Genomic DNA, 18,263 nt, shown 5'->3' with positions numbered 1-18,263 from the left:
TCCGACGACATCAGAGCCCTCCTTGACTGGGGCAAAACAGCAGCCCTGATCTTCCTCGACCTCTCAGCATCATTCAACACCATATGCCGCCACACCCTCATCAAAAGACTCAACCACATCAACATCCATGGGGATGCCCTCAAATGGATTGCATCTTTTCTCACAGGTCAAACTCAGAGAATCTGTCTATCACTCTTCACCTTGGAACCCAAGAGCATCATCTGCGGCGTACCCCAAGGATCGTCCCTCAGCACCCTCCTGTACAACACCTACATGACAGCCCTTGCCAACACTGTCAGAATCCATGGACTGAACATCATATCCTACGCAGGTGACACCCAACTCATCCTCTCACTCACCGAAGACCCAACCGCCAGTAGAACAAACTTCTGCAGCACCATGACCAGTCTCGCTGACTGGATGAGGACCAGCTGTCTGAAGCTCAACACGGACAAGACGGAAGGGAAGTGCTGATCTTAGGGAAGAACACATTCCTGTAGGACAACACCTGATGTCACAACCCACCCTCCCCAAGCTCGGACCCACACCAACAGACCACTTCCGCAGCCTCAGCATCATCCTTGACAGAAAACTCACCATGAAGTACCAATTCAATGCAGTCGTCTCCTCCTGCTTCCACACTCTCCACATACTAAAATGGATCTCCATCAAATCAGAAAGACCATCACTCAGGCTCTCGTCACCAACCAGATAGACTACGGAGATGCGCCCTACACCGCTATTACCACCCAACTCATCAAGAAACTCCAGAGCATACAAAATGCAGCAGCCAGACTCATCCACAACCTGGACCCGCATCACCCCCCGTGTCCGGACCTCCATTGGCCCCCCGTCGAGAAGAAATGCCAGCTCAAGATACTGACACACACGTACGAGGCCCTACACGACTAGGGATAAGCATACATGAACCACTGCCTGAACTTCCACCAACCCGCCAAACACCTGCACTCTGCCTCCCTAGCCCTTGCACACACACCCCGCATTCGCTGAAGCCACAGCAGAGGTCGTTCCTTCTCCTACATTGCTGCTAAGGCCTGGAATGACCTACCCCCTCCACCTACGAAGATCACCCGCCCTGACAGTATTCAGGAGGGGACTCAAGACCTGGCTTTTCAAGTGAGGCCAGAGAAACCTCAGTGCCCGGTTCCCCACAGTGGTGAAGAGCAGCTCTGTAAAAAAAATGATTGAATAATAATAATAATAATAATAATTATTATAATAGGAGCCATTGAAAGGCTTGTTATTTAAAAAATACGAGTGTATGTTTTTTAAATTACTGCAAGTATACGCGTCCACGTTCATTTTGGCAACATGTTTTTTCTCTTTATTTTGTGGCTTATACTTGCAATAAAAATATAAAACGAAATAACCTTTGCATCAGCTTGTCTCAGCCCGTGCCTTTGCCAATACTTCTTTATATCTGGTGATGAAGAGCGCAGAAGAGGTTCGGGGTTTTAACGTAATTCATGTAACTCTTTTGGTGTACGAAGGGTGTGGTCCGTTAGCTTTGCGTTTTTTATAGAACGAGACAGCAAATGAAACTAACTGTAAGTTTTCGGGAGGAAAGGGAGAAAGTCTGTCAGTGATTCGATTTGTATCGCCCCTTTACTTGAACCTGACTGTGTTGATTGATGTCAGAGGTGTTAGGTAAGGCTGAATGAAGACGATACTAACTTTCTAATATCAGAGATGGAAATTTATTTAGGGCATCGAGGAACGATTTTTGGTAGGTTATGATGGGAGAGGCATGAACGTCAATTCACCGAAATGCAAGGGGACAGCAGAAATGACATCACACGCCATTTGACCTTTACTTGCACTCACACACGCTTAGATATACTCACACATTCACACATACATGCACTGTCGCCCACATGAACCCACTGTCACCCGCAAGCACGCACACAACATACATTTGAGAACATTTTTTCCTCACCTCAGCTGCCAAGGATGGTAATATTCCAGCCAATTGTACTCCATTCTTAGCACGAGCTGCCACTGTGTTCGCGGCACTGATTTTGCCACCTCTACAGCTAGGGGTCGCAAAGGCAGTGCCAGGGGTCGCAAGGGGCAAATCAGGGGTCGCAGCTGCAACCCCTAAATGGCGGGAACGATGTCTACTGTTAAGAAAAGTGAATGTGGTGGTGGTGGTCTTATCAACTGGAAGTGACAGAATTTTAACATGATTGGAGAATGAAGAAAGTGTAAGCTCACTGATGCTGTCTACGTTTTTTGTGGAGAATAAAACATGCACCTTAAGATAAGGGAAGCTGAAGAAGTTTAGTTGTGTTGAGATGGATTTACTTCTCTGTGAGACCCAATTAATTAAAAAAAGCTAAAAATTGGAAATTTTGACAGGAGAAGGAATTGTCCAAGAAGGCAACAACACTACCTCAGAAAGTGGAATTCATGGGAAGGAGTGGTATGTGTGATGGGTGTGAGTAGTCACCTTGGATGACGCAGAAAGAACTCTAAGTGCTGTTTAAGGCAGAGGCCAGTTTCCGCCAGGTTTGATTATGCGGCTAATGTAGAAAAGGCTGTAATTACAGGAAAGAAGGATGGAGCTCAATAGGAGGGGAGATAACAGCGATAGTGTGGTTTCGGATAGAATGACGCAATCTGTGGTGTGCTAGAGTGTATTGTTGGAAACAGCAATTTGGTGAGAGATTGCTGAGTCAATTACGAGAAATGCATGTTAGTAAGTTAAACCAGTGTTACAGCCCTGAAGTCGGCATCTCCTACATCACAGCCTGATGTCTCACTTGACACTACAGGCCTATGCCTACAGGTGGCAGGGTCGAAAGACCCCACACAGCCTGCCTCCTACTCCAGCCATTGTGACTGGGCAGACTGTGGGAGTCACCCTAATGACTCTGTTTGGCAACAATTAAGAGGGACAGTGCACAGGGACAGAAACATTTTTCTTATCAAGTATGGGGCGGGGAGACCTGAGGCCTGAAGAAGGGCTGCAATCAGGGGTAAGCAGAGGTGAGGGCACCCTAGGTAGTGGGCCTGCTTATGTTTAATGGATTCAACTCGCATTGCTGCACCCCAATATTAAAGGCATTTGGATTGTGTGACAGATTTGTAATGCTAGGTATCATCGGATAGGCACAAAGTGGCATAGAAAAAGGTTCAAGAGGGAATCAGAATCGCCAAAAACATGGCAAGGCTGAACTTTTGAAGTCTGCAGCCTTGATAGACCTGGAGGTGTTTATTTGACGGTAACAGTTTATTTTTTTCCATTTGGAAGCCCTGTAGCCAAGAGTTTCAATTTTGTAATTACAAACTACATTCAGAAAATTGTGCCCAGAAACAAGATCTGTTATTTTTTATCTGTTTATCAGTATGTGTACCTATTGGTCAACTTTCAGAAAAATCAGACACCAGAGCAATGTTTCTGAAAGGGTACCATTACAAACAAATCAATGACATATAACTATTTAACTCCGTTTTAGAATATAAACTAATAACACTCAGCCAACCATGGATCATCTCAGTGCTTAACATCTAATTCCAGCTGTCTCATATCTGATTATAACAGATCAAACTGTACCAAAAGTTATTCAGAATTCGGGATACAAACTTCAAGAATCTTTCACTGCAAGATGGGTTTATGGGCTATTATGACTGTTTGAAACAGTGGTCATGTACACCAAATTTCGTGAATTTCTGAACGTTTCTTAAGAGGAACACTGATTAGAGTATTCAAGTATTTTTCGTTAGATAATTTCTGATATTTGTTCTTTAGGGCCTGATGGGGATGTTATCTGAATTAAATCTGAACGTTGTACTTTATAATCTATGGCTGTGCTTCAGTAATCTGCTTCATCAACCGACTAAGGGAAGATTACTCAATGATCACTGGAGGGCGGAAGCAGATAGGCTGACATGGTGCCTATAACAATGGGCTTAGTAGGGACGGCTTAATAGAAACCAGTTCATTGATAGCCACACAATAAAAATATTTCTTATGTTGTACTTTCGATACTGAGTGAACTGCACAGCTTGCGGCTGTGGATACGTTAGTAAAGATTAATCTTTTGAGGTAGCTAGGCCATTCCCATAGTATAGTATACCGTGCTATGCTATATTATTATATTAGATTTGTGTGTTGTATGTATTATTAGGGTATGTATAGTGAAATTCTGCTATCTCCCTTGAGTACTTCTGTTTTAAACAAGCAAACCCCTATTGGTGAACCCAGAATTTGCAGTTGATATCCCTGATCTCTGGAGACATGTATGTCTTGGCGTGCTGCAGGCAATCCTTAAGCTAACAATCCTGTTCTGCCCAAGCAGTTTCTGTAAAAGCATAGCTTTAATAATAATAATCATTCAGTTATACTTTATTCTTTATTATTCAGGCCGTGAAACACACAACTTTCTTTTCAGGCTCATTGAGCTGCTTCAGCATTTTCCTCTTCCATGAACACATTACCCTTGATGGCTGGGATCCATCTCTTAGATGCCACAGTACCTAAATCATTACCTTCTGTCCTCATATGGTCAACCCAATTCTCTTGTTGTACCTGATAAATACCTTGATTTTGACATCTTTCCAGGGGCCTCACTCCTTTCGCATAGAATCAAACTCCAAAACTCTTTTTCCAGTATATTACCCCCTCCCCCGACTCTCGGGCAACATGATCAAACACCTGCAGGCATCTTCTCTGCATCTGCCTCAGCCCTTCCATTGAATGGATCCACCTGTGCTTATGAAACATTCTTCTTGAGTCATCCCAGGACACCCTGGCAGAATTCCTTTGAGTTTTCCTCCCAGATCTTTACCTCTGTATGCTTGTAGCGCCACTCAGGTAACCACGAGGTTAGTGACGTGACAACAATACCGACAGCCTGTTGCCCGTGGAGATGAGGTCGACATGGTAATAAGAGGCCTGACTTAGAAATTGAGGCTCAACTGTTGTTCTGTCATTTCGTTTCTATTTCCCCAGGCATTTAGGCTTCAAAATCTAAAATGGCTGCCTGCATGAGTCTGTGGATGTCAGATCAGTTTTCCTGTTAGAGGTAAGTAGTGACATCAGTGGAGGGCAAAAAGTGTAAACCTGGAAAGATGCATCTAGTGCAGCGAGCCGGCATTATATGTTTACGTTTCAGCAAAAAATACAACTCCCTCGCTAAATGCGGTCATTTGGATGTTTCTCTGCATGAGAGAACCTCACAATCACGGTAAAGGACTTTCCTACAAATCACACGACTCTCTCTGCCCCAGCAGAACATAAACAAGCTGCCTTCACAAAGCCTTTCAGGATGTTTGTGGGCCAGACCTAAATCTTGAAGAGAGTTTTAACACCCTTTTCAAAAACTAAATTATTATTATTATTATTAGAAACGCATTAGGAATGCAAAATGCTAGGAAAAACAACATTAAAACATGGATGGATTAAAATTACCCACCTGCGCCAGAATGGCATGCTGGAGCTGCTGGAGCCCAAAATCGCTGCCAAACCTCCCTTTTGTGCTCTGGGGAATCGGAGGGATTTGCATTTCAAATGACGGTGCGCGGAAAGCTCTGCTACTGATCAGCGCCTGACAGGTGGCGGGCCACATGCCGTACGGGCTGAGGAAGGGGCGGGCGCCATCTGCAAGGAAACTGGGGCCTCGCGGCTTCAGCGAGCACACGGAAAGCGCCGAGGTCCCTTTCTCCGCCATTTCTTTTAACAACTAACCGAAGACATTCCTTGCACCTTTCTGAATACTTCGGTCTGTTTTCCACAAGGTCTTCTAGAGAGCATGGGCACCTGGTATCGCTTGACAGTCGGCAGGGTGCATATAAATACACATTATTACAGTGGGAGAGACACCAGCCCATGAACACAGCAGAAACTCTAATTTATTTGGGCCGCCTAAAATTACAGTTAGCTATTCCAAATGGCTAGCAGTAAAGACGTAATGAGAAGGAGCCTCATAGGAAAGGCTTGGTTGTCATGACAGGAAGTAATGAACGACGCATTTAACAAAACAAGAAACCCTTCAATGCAAACTATAAGTGTGAAGAAATGTAAACAAGCATTTGCAATGCAATGGGTCTTGCGTTTGCTCTAGTTAGAGCTATTAGCGTAGCAAATTTCTAACGAACTTTATTGCCACACAAACTGAAAGTAAAACAGTTGACATAAGCGAGCCGATTCAAAGCTCTGCCGTGAGCGTGAAGGATAGAGACAAAAGGAAAAAGAAGTTCCCTCGCAGTCAAAGTTATCGCAATATTGCAATTATCCACGTAACTGGGTTGATGGCCAAGGCGGTAAAAAAAAACTCCCTAAGGAGGGACAAACGTAAAGCAGTTACCAACGAAAATAAACTATTTTTGAAAGCCAAGCCCATGAACGAGTGATAGTGTGGGCGTGGTTAAAAGTCAGATACATACCAACATATCGGAAAATCGGCGCTTGCGCGCTGCAATGCTCAACCTAAAATAAGGGCAGAAGGCCTTTCCATCTCAGTGGCCGGAAGAGGCCACCCTGCACAGAACATGGAGACTCCCCATCCGCCCTCTGGACTCACTCAGGCCAGGTGCTGTTCTGAGGGAGGCCCTTGGAGCTTGGCTCCCCCTGCACCGTAGGGCTGTGGGGGCCTTTTTTTACGCCCCTGTTCCATCTATGCACCTGGAACTAGAATAACATCCCAGTAGCCATCAGGACAACCCCAATCCTGCTGCAATTCAGGGACGAGTTAAAGATGCACCTCTTTAAAGAACACTGCATCACAGTACATTAACTATTCATAAGCCAGCTACCTCTCACATTGAGTTTATGTATGTCTTTATGCATGTACAGCACTCCACTTCCTTTTCACTAGGTTCGTGCTATGGAAATATCATATACATATATACAGATAATGTAGCTAGATTTCATGTGCTTATGCTCATACTCTAATGATAAGTCCTGTTTATTTATCACATACAAAAACACTGTTTAAACGCTCAAGAAATAGGTCGTTTACAATAAATGACATAACATAATGCCGAAAGTTGAACTGGATCTGGCAAAGTTCGCACTCAGGCACTGAAGGTTACACCAGATGTCAACGGCAAGAACCTAACTGGCAGATCCACGTGCCAGCTAAGCACATAAGAAAGACATTTAATAATGTTTAACAATATGTGTATCTTCATTGTGCACGTGATACAAAGCATGTGCTTTGTTTACTCTGTGACTGTATGCCTGGACATAAAGCCTTTTCTTTAGAACAATGCCTCCAGGCAATGGTCCAAATGATGTTTCTCAACTACTTGAAACAGAACATGTCGCAAACAGAGATTCTGACCTGTGAGACCGCATCAACTATCAAACTATTTCCTTCCGGCCTCAGTTACTAGGACTTCACCAATCACCTGGTCTGTCTATCTATCATCCCTATGTCACATCCAAGGATGAAAGTAAGTCAAATACCCATCATATCCATTAGACATGCCTCCACCTCACTGTATATTCACAACTATATAACCAGCTGTCAATATCATAGCTGCATAAGACATTTGCAAAGACAACCTTGTCTTCCTGACTAAAATTCAAGCTCAATCAATCAGTCACCTGCTTTGGGATAGCTTCACTGAACTATTGTAGCACAGTAACCATACACTCTCAGGTCACTCTTCATTACTCCATGCGTAGTGGCAACAACAAATTCACCACAACACGTCTACAGTACCTGCCCAGAGATCACCCAAGATAGAAAAACTCTTTCTAAGTAGCCGAAACAAATAACCCACATCCTTTCAACCAAGCACAATGGTCGAAGTAGCAACTCTCTCAGAAATAGTATCAAGATGCATCTGCGTCTCTCATACCTCTTCACTTCACTCCATGGTTATGCAGGGAGCACATTTGGGACGCCTTTCTGGGCACAGATGTCACTAAATATTTCCACATAGGCCACTCTATAAACCCATAAACCTACACTCTAATCATGCACAACAAATAGAAAAGGTTTTTGTTCAGCCACCAAGAAGTGCTTTAGATCCTCGCCCACTGTATTAGGCACTATTCAGATGCTAAAATAAAATGGACTAAGCACATGATGCAAAGTGTGCAGTGTTTAAATCAGTGTAACTGGTGCTCATGTATATGAAACAATTCATAGTCAAAGTCTGCCAGTGTCTCCCCGCTTTAAATACACACAGTGCTTACAAGTTGCTTATGTGTTTGTTTCCTGTAAACCCACGGTGCAAGCAATACGTATTTACTGAGTGTATGTGCATATGTATTGTGTCTGAATTTGAGCTGTTACAGTTAGTATACGGTGCACAATATCTGTGTGTGTCAGGGCCTACGCCAACCATGTAGTACTTGCAGGTTCTGTACATCTGTGCGTGTGCCTTACTGGTAACAGTGCATTGTTTACAGTCTGTTTTTTACGGTAAGGATAACTCAAACAGAGCAGCATATACCCTTGTCTATATGTCTGGTCGCATTAGTGTCAGAATACAAATAGTTCAGTGTGTACAGTGTGTATTTATTGTGTACACAGTGCTTCCGTGCACGTTGCTGCAATCAGTGCAAGGGGTTAGGTCCCAAAAGCCAGATATACCACGATTATACTTCGCCACAGAGCACTGAGAGGTATCACATTTGAGCAGATGTTTTTGATGTCACATGCAAACATACCTTAGGATTTCATAGCCCCTGGACACTAAGACCACTTTTAATGCTTCATGTTCTTTTGAAAGTCCCCATCATCAATCCCTGCGGAAAGAACAAGATTTGAGTCACTCTTCTCAGGGCTGTACGCTTGTGATCAAGCAAAGAAAAGCACAACAGAGAAATGCAACACAATGTGAAGCTCTGGGCTTTGCTAACAGGCACCAATTTTTCCTGGGGATAGTCATATGTTTGACGATTTCTATGGAACTGGCTGAAGCGTGCCCCTCTTTCTGAGGTCCCGGATCGCAGCTCAAACATTTCCTTCTTCCAAGACCTGGAACACCCTCCCCATCCACCTCAGGCAATCCCCCACCATGTCACAGTTCAGGAAGGACCTCAAGACCTGGCTCTTCGACTGATCCTCAGCACCCCGCTTCCCCCTCAGTGCCTTGAGACCCTCATGGGTGAGTAGCCACACTTTACAAATCCCTGATTGATTGATGGCCACTCAGCAAGGCTGGGAAGTTTTATTTGTTTTTTTTAAACAACCCAGCATGGCACAACTAGGGTATAAAGTATATGTAACTCCCCACTCTCCCTTCCCGCATTAGTAGAGTGGGTGTGAAGATTTTTTTTATCTCTACGTGATCTGCAATAAAGGTGAGGGAGTGGCAACATAAGCGCTGGTGGTGGGAGGTGAAAGGGGGAGGCAACTGGCGATGGCCCTCCCATTTCCGCCCTTGCACTTCTGCATATTGCAGTACTGGTTCTTCCATTGAACGGCTGTATTTGAAACATTTTCTCCCAATGTTTGTAAACATTGGGAGGGAGAGGGTGGTAAGTGTCCAGTGTGCATGGCATGCATTTTCTTCTATTGACGGTGAAACAGTATCTGTATTTTTCTGGCAAGCACTATCTTGTTACTGAATATACAGCACTGAGACTTAGAGCAGTCCAGAATGTTATATGATATTTATTTCCACTGTGGAGGGTAGGAAGTCATTATGACTCACACAAGGCGAAGCAGTGAGTGTGTTATGACAGCCCTTCCACCCTCAACATTAGTCAGTAATACTATATTATACTCTGTGCATCTGCAAATATGGTTTATGCTGTGTCATTTTCGCGTCTTTATTTATTTTTTAAAAAGAGATTTAACTCATACCTTTATGAAACAATTTCATTCATTCATTACTTTCCTTTATTCAGTGCGAAAAGACCATAAAAGACATCAAATAAATAAAACATAAAAATTTCTCAATCACAAAAATTGCTAAAAAACGTTATTAATACTTTTTCCGAATACCATGAGCAGCATATATGAAATTTAACACAGCCTGAATTATGTCCATATTTCCCAGATCATGCAAGTGGGAATAAGCAAGCTGGCTAGTTCTAATACTGTTAAACAGAAATAACGGACGTAAAAACCTTTTTCTGGGAACAACATATAAAGTACAAAAAAGCATAAAATGTAGTGTACTCTGAGGTGTCTTTTCATCGCAGTGACAAGAAGGGAGGTTCTTGAACCAGGTTCCACATACTGGGAATGCTACCAGGTAGTGTAAGATATTTAAACGTAGCCTCGTGAGTAAAAACCTTTGTCGCTCATAATTAATAATGATCAGATACAACTTTGGTTGAGGTTGTTGTGTCTCACGCCTCATCCATAATCTCATTACACCAGAGGCTGGCTCCATGGCCTGATTTTTCTGCCAGAATATGTCTTTAACCTTCTTAATGTCCTGCCTTTTTAGAGTATCTGGTTTATGAGAAAATTCTCCTAATCCTAATGATAGGAGAGAGAGATAAACATATCTAAGCCAGGGTATATCCAGAAATCGTGACAAGAGGAGACAATCCTGTATCACCTTTCTACATAAAAACGCTTCTGGCTTAGTCCAGAGTTTTACCCACAATATTAGAGGTTGAAGTTTTATATAGCTAGATATGTATCTCAAAACTACTTCTTTATGACAGAACATTACTGATGTAGATTGAGGGACTGCTAAAAACCTTCTTAAAAATTTATTTTCTATAGTCTGAAGTCCTGTACATTCTGCATGCCGCCAAACCCCGGCTCCAAATGTCGCAATAGAAAGACACTTAGAGGAGAAGACAGTCATCATTTCCTTAACAGGTTTATGTCGGAGTCTTTTCGCGAACCTAAAAACTGCTTCAATGGCTTTTTGGAATTGTATTGAACGTATATTAACTGAAAATTTCCAATTAAAATCTATATCAATGGGGACTCCCAGATACGTAAAATGTGGGCCCTTGATTATCTCATGCCCGTCTAAAACATTTTTTTTCGTTTTTGCTAATTTGGGTCCGGTCTTCATCACAAATGACTTAGTTCTGTTAATTTTAAGACCGAGGTTCCCCATAAAAGTATTAAAAGCATTTAATAAAATCTGGAGGCCATTTGCTGTCCTCGAAGTGAGTACAGCATCGTCCGCATACAAGAGTACAGGGACTGGAGAATTATTGATAACTGGGGAATCCTTCCCTGATTCACAAAGAAATTTCTCTAGCCCGTTTATATACAAGAGAAAAAGAAAAGGGGCAAGGACACAACCCTGTCTAACCCCTTTTAATGAGGGAAATTTCTCTGTCATACATCCCTCCCGGGAATAACGGACCCGAGCCTCTGTACAGGCATGAAGTTTGCTAAGTAATATAACTATATCTTTATCCACGCCCATATCCAGCATTACCACCCACAATTTCTCCCTGTTAACTGTATCTAAGGCACAGGACAGATCCATGAATGCTAGATGTATACAACCCCTTTTTGCTTTGGTATATTTCTGAACTATGAGGGTCAAGTTAAGAGTTTGTTCTACTGTGCCCACACCTGGGCGAAAGCCGAATTGTATTTCTGAGAGGGAGTGAGATTCAGTCGCCCATTCTTCTAGCTTATTTAGGATCACTCAACCTAAAACTTTTACTGAACTATCCAATAAAGAAATTGGGCGATAGCACAAGGGATCTACCCTATCTCCCTTCTTAAAAATCAGGACGATGATCGCCTCTTTCCAAGAATCTACTAGAGGGCCTGCCACAGCCGATCTCAGGACATTGGTAAGCAGTGGTCCCCAGAAATCTAGAAGTGCTTTATATAAATCGGCAGGAATTCTGTCTGGGCCAGGGGCTTTCTCAGAGGGGCAGTCTTGAATGGCTTGTTTAACATCGTCCACACTTAAATTTTTTGCTAAAAGCCAGACTTAGCTGATCATTTCCTGCAAGGTTCAGACAGTTTAACATTTCTTATTGAACATTTGTCTCTGTAGCAAAAGTTTTTTTGAAATAGTCCACCCAAGTCTTGGCTGGAATGACAGTATCCATGGACGTCTCATGTTTATCATTCAACAATGAAGAGTTAACCACGCGCCAAAATGCAGTTGTGTCTTTAATTTTACTTGCATACATCAGTTCCTCCCACGCAGATTCACTTAGTTCGACTTTCCTTTTGGCAAGTGCTTCTTTATAATTTTTCCTAGCAATCTTAATTGCTTGTCGATCTTGGGGAGATGCATTGATTGTTTTCTTTAACTTGCTTAAGGATATGGTACATGCGTGGTTAAACCATCTTGAGCCATGGACTTTATTAGTGCGAGAGGGCTGTAATTTCTCCGCCATATACTTTGTCAGAGAGGAAAATGCACGGACAATTTCATGGGGGGCCCTATCTTCATCCAGGGATGTCATAACATCTGACCAATTATTCAGGAATAGACCTTTAAAGAAGGTATTACTATTTATCCTTCCCCATTTAATTGTGAGTCCTTTTTGGGATGAGAGCTTCATAGCAGGGTGTCGCTTCCCTCTTCTTGAGTCGGTCGTCAGGTCCAAGTTAATTACAATAGATAAGGGGTTATGGTCACTAATACAGGTTGGGGTCACCCTGAATTGTCCTGCAATAGAGGATAATTCTCTAGAGTAAATAATATAGTCAATAGTGGTATGAGTATCCTCCCTTACAAATGTTGGTATCCCTCTAATAACTGGTATGGGGAGAAAAAGAGAATTTGCTGTTATCAGAGAGTTAAGAGCATTCCCATATGGGGAGTGTTTAAAATGTTGAATGGGATTATCATTTTAGTCCAAAAGTCCACAGCAATCCAAGAACTCTGGCTCACACAGGTGGGCATTAAAATCACCAACCCAGACTATTCTTAGGTCCTTTTTGCTAATAGTTGTTACCTTATGTATTAACGTCTCCAAACTACTAACCACACTTATATCAGAATTATCAAAGGTATTATTATAATAGTTGATCAGTAGTATATCAAATGGCAATGCTAATTTCAAAGATAAAGCCAGAAAATAAGGAGATGTGCTCACACACGTGCTTCCATCCCTCCGGCGTCCACAGAAAGAAAAGTAACCAGGCCGCCCTTAGCTCTACCTGCGGAGGCCTTAGTTGCAGGAACACTATGGGGGTCATTACAACCCTGGCGGACGGTGTTAAAGCGGCGGTAAGACCGCCAACAGGCTGGCGGTCTATTTTTCAGTATTATGACCATGGCGGTTACCGCCATGGCCATCCGCCGCTTTCCCGTTCCTCCCGCCAGGGCGGAGACGACCGCTGGGCTGGAGACCTGGGTCTCCAGCCCGGCGGCCGTGACAATACCGCCGTCGTTATTGTGACCCGGCTTACCGCGTGGATTTCCAGCGGTAGGAACCGCCATGAAATCCATGGCGGTAAGCACTATCAGTGCCAGGGAATTCCTTCCCTGGCACTGATAGGGGTCTCCCCCACCCCGACTCCCTCCCCTACACCCCCCACCACTCCTGTCACTCCCCAAAGGTGGCAGGGCCCCCCTCCCCACCCCGACCCCCCAACATAACATTATGGACACACACCCGACACGCACGCAGGCACCACCAACACACATACATGCGCACACACCGACATACATGCCAACATCCACACACACACTCAGACACGTACACCCACATTCACACAGTCATGCACACATCCATACAGACATACATACAGACATACATGCACACATTTCCGAAATACGCATCACCCCCGCAAGAATACACGCACTCACACACCCCCCCTACATACACAGACGCACACCCCCATGCACCCACACAACACACAACACCCCCCACCCCTAACGGACGATCGACTTACCTGTTCCGTCGATGCTCCGGGAGGTGATGGGAGCCATGGGGCAGCTCCGCCAACACCACACCGCCAACAGAACACCACCGCGCAGAATCACATGACGTGATTAGCTCGGCGGTGTTCTGTTGGCGTGGCGGTGGAGGTGGAGCAACCTCCACTTCCCCGCCGCCCGCAAGTATGGCTGTTGGCGGCTCTCCGTCGGAAACACGACGGACGGCAGCCAACGGTCATAATACGCCGAGCGGCAAACCGCCACTACTGGCGGTCTTCCGCACGGCGGTCCCTCGGCGGTCACCTATATGTGGTATAACCATTAATATGCAGGGATTCTGTGAGCCAGGTCTCCTGGCAGCAGATAAAAAGATTTTCCGTCACTAATTTTATCCAGTCAGGGTTTCCAATTTTTGATTTTAAACCTGCAACATTCCAGGAAATAATCCCTAGGGCTATCATACCCTGTGTGTCATATATATCGGGGGCTCCCTTGGATTGCGAGAGGGACTGTGGCAGTATATTTATCTCCAAAGGGCTTTGCAGAAAAGGCTCGATTACTAATGGTCAATCTAGCTGCTCTAGTGAGGTCAGAGGCTCATACCTGTTAGACAATGTCAAGACAGTATCAGGGGAGTTAGAGGGACCAGGGTTGCTGAAATTCTGATTCCCAGGACGAGTTGGATCAGGATAGCATGGATTTAGTGTCGGGAAAATAAACTTAGTCAAACGTTGTACTCTTATAGGCCCTACAGATGGTCTCATAGTCAAAAGATGGTGATACAAAGCATTGACAGTCCAGGGACTCCTAAAGTTTATTATAATACAATCCCGAGGTGATTCTTTAGGAGATGGGCCAACCCAAGGAACCCTTCTTACAGTTAAAATGTCCCTATGGAAATCTACGTGCCCTCCCGAATGCTTTCCTACCCAATGAGTCACTTTGTTTAAGAGTGACACATGGGACTCTGGGTGAGTATTTTCTAGTATAGGGACATTTTCCAGGATTAAAATATAGGGGGCACATGCCAGCAGAATCCTCAGGCAGGCTATTTGAGTTCTTGTAATCTCATGACCCACTAAGCCTTCCCGTTTGGTTGTACCCCACTGAAACTGTAGGTTTATAGAATCCTGGAATACCTCTGAATTCAGAGGTTTTTGGGTTGGGTTCTGGGCAGGAGTTAATCTATAGTTTTGGTGCTGGTGAATGGGCGGAGCTGGTAGGCATTCAGGGACGGAGTGATTATTCTGAGGTTCTGCCCTCGATGGTATGGGGTTTATGTTTATTATAAGTTCAACCTTCTGCTCGAGGATAGCCACTCTCTCCAGAACTGATGAACACAGCTTTTTTATGTCTCTAAGTTGATCTTCAATCTGAGAGAAACAAGTTATAATTGGATCCGGATTTGTACAATCTTTTGGCTGTTTCCCTATAATTTGTTTTTTTTTAGAGGGTTAGATAGACATTTCCTCTTGTTCTTCTTAATTCCTGATAGGGGCTCTCCAAAGTCATACCTGTCTGCAGGAGATCCAACTTGATCTATGGGGGTTACTGCAGTATGAGGGGGAATTACTTGCCTGCTTTTTTTGGGGGGTGGACTCTCTGGAGTTGTGGGAGTAATTAAATCAATTTCTGTTGTTACACAAGAGTTTCCTGTCTTAGTCTTGCTTAATGAAGATGTTACAGGCAGAGTCCTTCTCTCCCCTCCACCCTTTCCTGCTTTCTCAAGAGACGACTCTAGAGTGGCTTCTACTCTCCCTATCTCTGTCTCAATGGTGCCAATTACTGAAGTTAGGTAGCTTGTTATCAACCTAGGTGGGGGGGGCCTCCTGAATGGGTTCCCGTACCCCATTGTCTCCTTTGCGTTTTCCCATTAAGGCAGGCAAATCCTTTATCCAAGAGAGAGGTGCCGTATATTTCTTTAATAGGTGTGTTAGTCTCAATGCCCCAGGCTAGGGAGAAGTGAAGCCGAGTTAAAGTCAGGTCCTATCCTCTGTCTCGAGGAGAAATTGTCCAGCTACAACCTTCTGCCACACCAAGCCCCCTCAAGTTGTATCGCAGTAGGCCTTGCTGTCGCCTTGCGCGTATTGCGCATATATAAATCAGCAGGATACAGAGGACGAGCTAAATGAATAAATACATTTTAAATACCAGAATCACAGATGGCGAAGACTCCTCTCTGCCTTCCTTAATTCAACAGCTCTCCATAAAACCAGGGCCTCCAGTAAAATGGAAAAAATGAAAGGGAGGGGGCCCAGTCTCTTCCTGGCGATGACGGGCGAAGGACGGGAGCACGTCCTTTGCTTTAAAGGGCTCCTGCCCTCCTTCCTGTGGCACCACCAATAACGCGCGCTTCCAGTGAGGCTGGAGCGCTTCCTTTGCTTTAAAGGGCTCCTGCCCTCCTTCCTGCGGCACCACCAACAACGTGCGCTTCCCGCGAGGCGGGAGCGCGTCCTTTGCTTTAAAGGGCTCCTGCCCTCCTTCCTGCGGCACCACAACGAACAATTTAAATTTGCATAAATAGAGGAAATCACATTGATGAGGCCTGGTGGCTAATACAAGAGTTGTTGCCCTTTCCTTTGTAAAGTCATTGTAAAAATTTAATTTGACCCTTGCACTGCAGTAAAAACGGTGTGAATTTGCATGTATTTGTATAGTTGCTCTAAAGTGGGCCATTATCTATCTATCTATCTATCTATCTATCTATTTCTGTGGCCTCCCACTTTTGTTTAGCGGTGTCTCCATGTGATACTCTTCTGGCCGATCACCTGTATTTCTGTGCGACTGTTGTGCTGGCTTGCTGTCATATATCTCCCATGTTTGAAAATATATCTGACACTCCCCTGCCATCAAATGAATTACATGGAGAAGAATACAGCACGCTGCAAAAAAGATGAGACAATGAAACTGCAGTCTGGCACATTCCCAGCTCCCATTGAGGGCTTGTCAGCTAAGAAGAATGCCTCACTATCACAGCATATGGTACAGTTTCATAGCTACAAGGCTACCAGATCCTGAGCTCATGAAGTCACTCTTCTGTGAACATTCCTTCTTTCGAGCATGAAGTATCAGCCATCACGAGTGAACAACCCCATCAATCCTTAAGAATGTGGTTGGGCTGTTGTTGCCTCAGGTGGATTCTTCCAATCATTCTCTAGGCAGTGAAACCGCAAAAAGGCTAATACTGTTCAGTAAGTGACAAACCACTAGACCTATATTCACACGAGCAGCTCCCATCATGTGATTGTAGGAAAGTACCATCTTGCCTGGCATGTTACCCCCATATTTCACTGTATATATGTTGTTTTAGTTGTATGTGTCACTGGGACCCTGCCAGCCAGGGCCCCAGTGCTCATAAGTGCGCCCTGTATGTGTTACCTGTGTTATGACTAACTGTCTCACTGAAGCTCTGCTATCCAGAACCTTAGTGGTTATGCTCTCTCATTTTCTTTCCAAATTGTCACTAACAGGCTAGTAACCAATTTCACCAATTTACATTGGCATACTGGAACACCCTTATAATTCCCTAGTATATGGTACTGAGGTACCCAGGGTATTGGGGTTCCAGGAGATCCCTATGGGCTGCAGCATTTCTTGTGCCACCCATAGGGAGATCTGACAATTCTTACACAGGCCTGCCAGTGCAGCCTGAGTGAAATAACGTCCACGTTATTTCACAGCCATTTACCACTGCACTTAAGTAACTTATAAGTCACCTATATGTCTGACCTTTACCTGGTAAAGGTTGGGTGCTAAGTTACTTAGTGTGTGGGCACCCTGGCACTAGCCAAGGTGCTCCCACATTGTTCAAGGCAAATTCCCCGGACTTTGTGAGTGCGGGGACACCATTACACGCGTGCACTATACATATGTCACGACATATGTATAGCATCACAGTGGTAACTCTGAACATGGCCATGTAACATGTCTAAGATCATGGCATTGGGGAGACAATTCCATGATCCCCTGAGTCTCTAGCTGAGACCCGGGTACTGCCAAACAACCTTTCCCGGGGTTTCACTGCAGCTGCTGCTGCTGCCAACCCCTCAGACAGGTTTCTGCCCTCCTGGGGTCCAGCCAGGCTTGGCCCAGGAAGGCAGAACAAAGGACATCCTCAGAGAGAGGGTGTTACACACTCTCCCTTTGGAAAAAGGTGTTAGGGCTGGGGAGGAGTAGCCTCCCCCAGCCTCTGGAAATGCTTTGATGGGCACAGATGGTGCCCTTCTCTGCATAAGCCAGTCTACACCGGTTCAGGGATCCCTCAGCCCTGCTCTGGCGCGAAACTGGACAAAGGAAAGGGGAGTGACCACTCCCCTGACCTGCACCTCCCCTGGGAGGTGCCCAGAGCTCCTCCAGTGTGCTCCAGACCTCTGCCATCTTGGAAATAGAGGTGCTGCTGGCACACTGGACTGCTCTGAGTGGCCAGTGCCAGCAGGTGACGTCAGAGACTCCTTCTGATAGGCTCCTTCAGGTGTTGCTAGCCTATTCTCTCCTAAGTAGCCAAA

General features: G+C 44.7%; 1 protein-coding gene across 1 annotated transcript in view; it reads right to left on the bottom strand.

Annotated features, from left to right (window-relative positions):
* SMPD3 (sphingomyelin phosphodiesterase 3) overlaps positions 1-18,263 on the bottom strand; it is a 1,015,604-nt gene that overhangs the window by 638,858 nt on the left and 358,483 nt on the right. The window contains exon 3 of the mRNA XM_069217238.1: positions 8,648-8,725. The gene's annotated coding sequence lies outside the window, so the exon portion shown is untranslated. The remainder of the gene's footprint in view (positions 1-8,647; positions 8,726-18,263) is intronic.

The sequence above is a fragment of the Pleurodeles waltl genome, chromosome 12, assembly GCF_031143425.1.
Source record: "Pleurodeles waltl isolate 20211129_DDA chromosome 12, aPleWal1.hap1.20221129, whole genome shotgun sequence".
Classification (NCBI taxonomy): domain Eukaryota; kingdom Metazoa; phylum Chordata; class Amphibia; order Caudata; family Salamandridae; genus Pleurodeles; species Pleurodeles waltl.
This window is presented reverse-complemented; position numbering and strand designations above follow the sequence as displayed.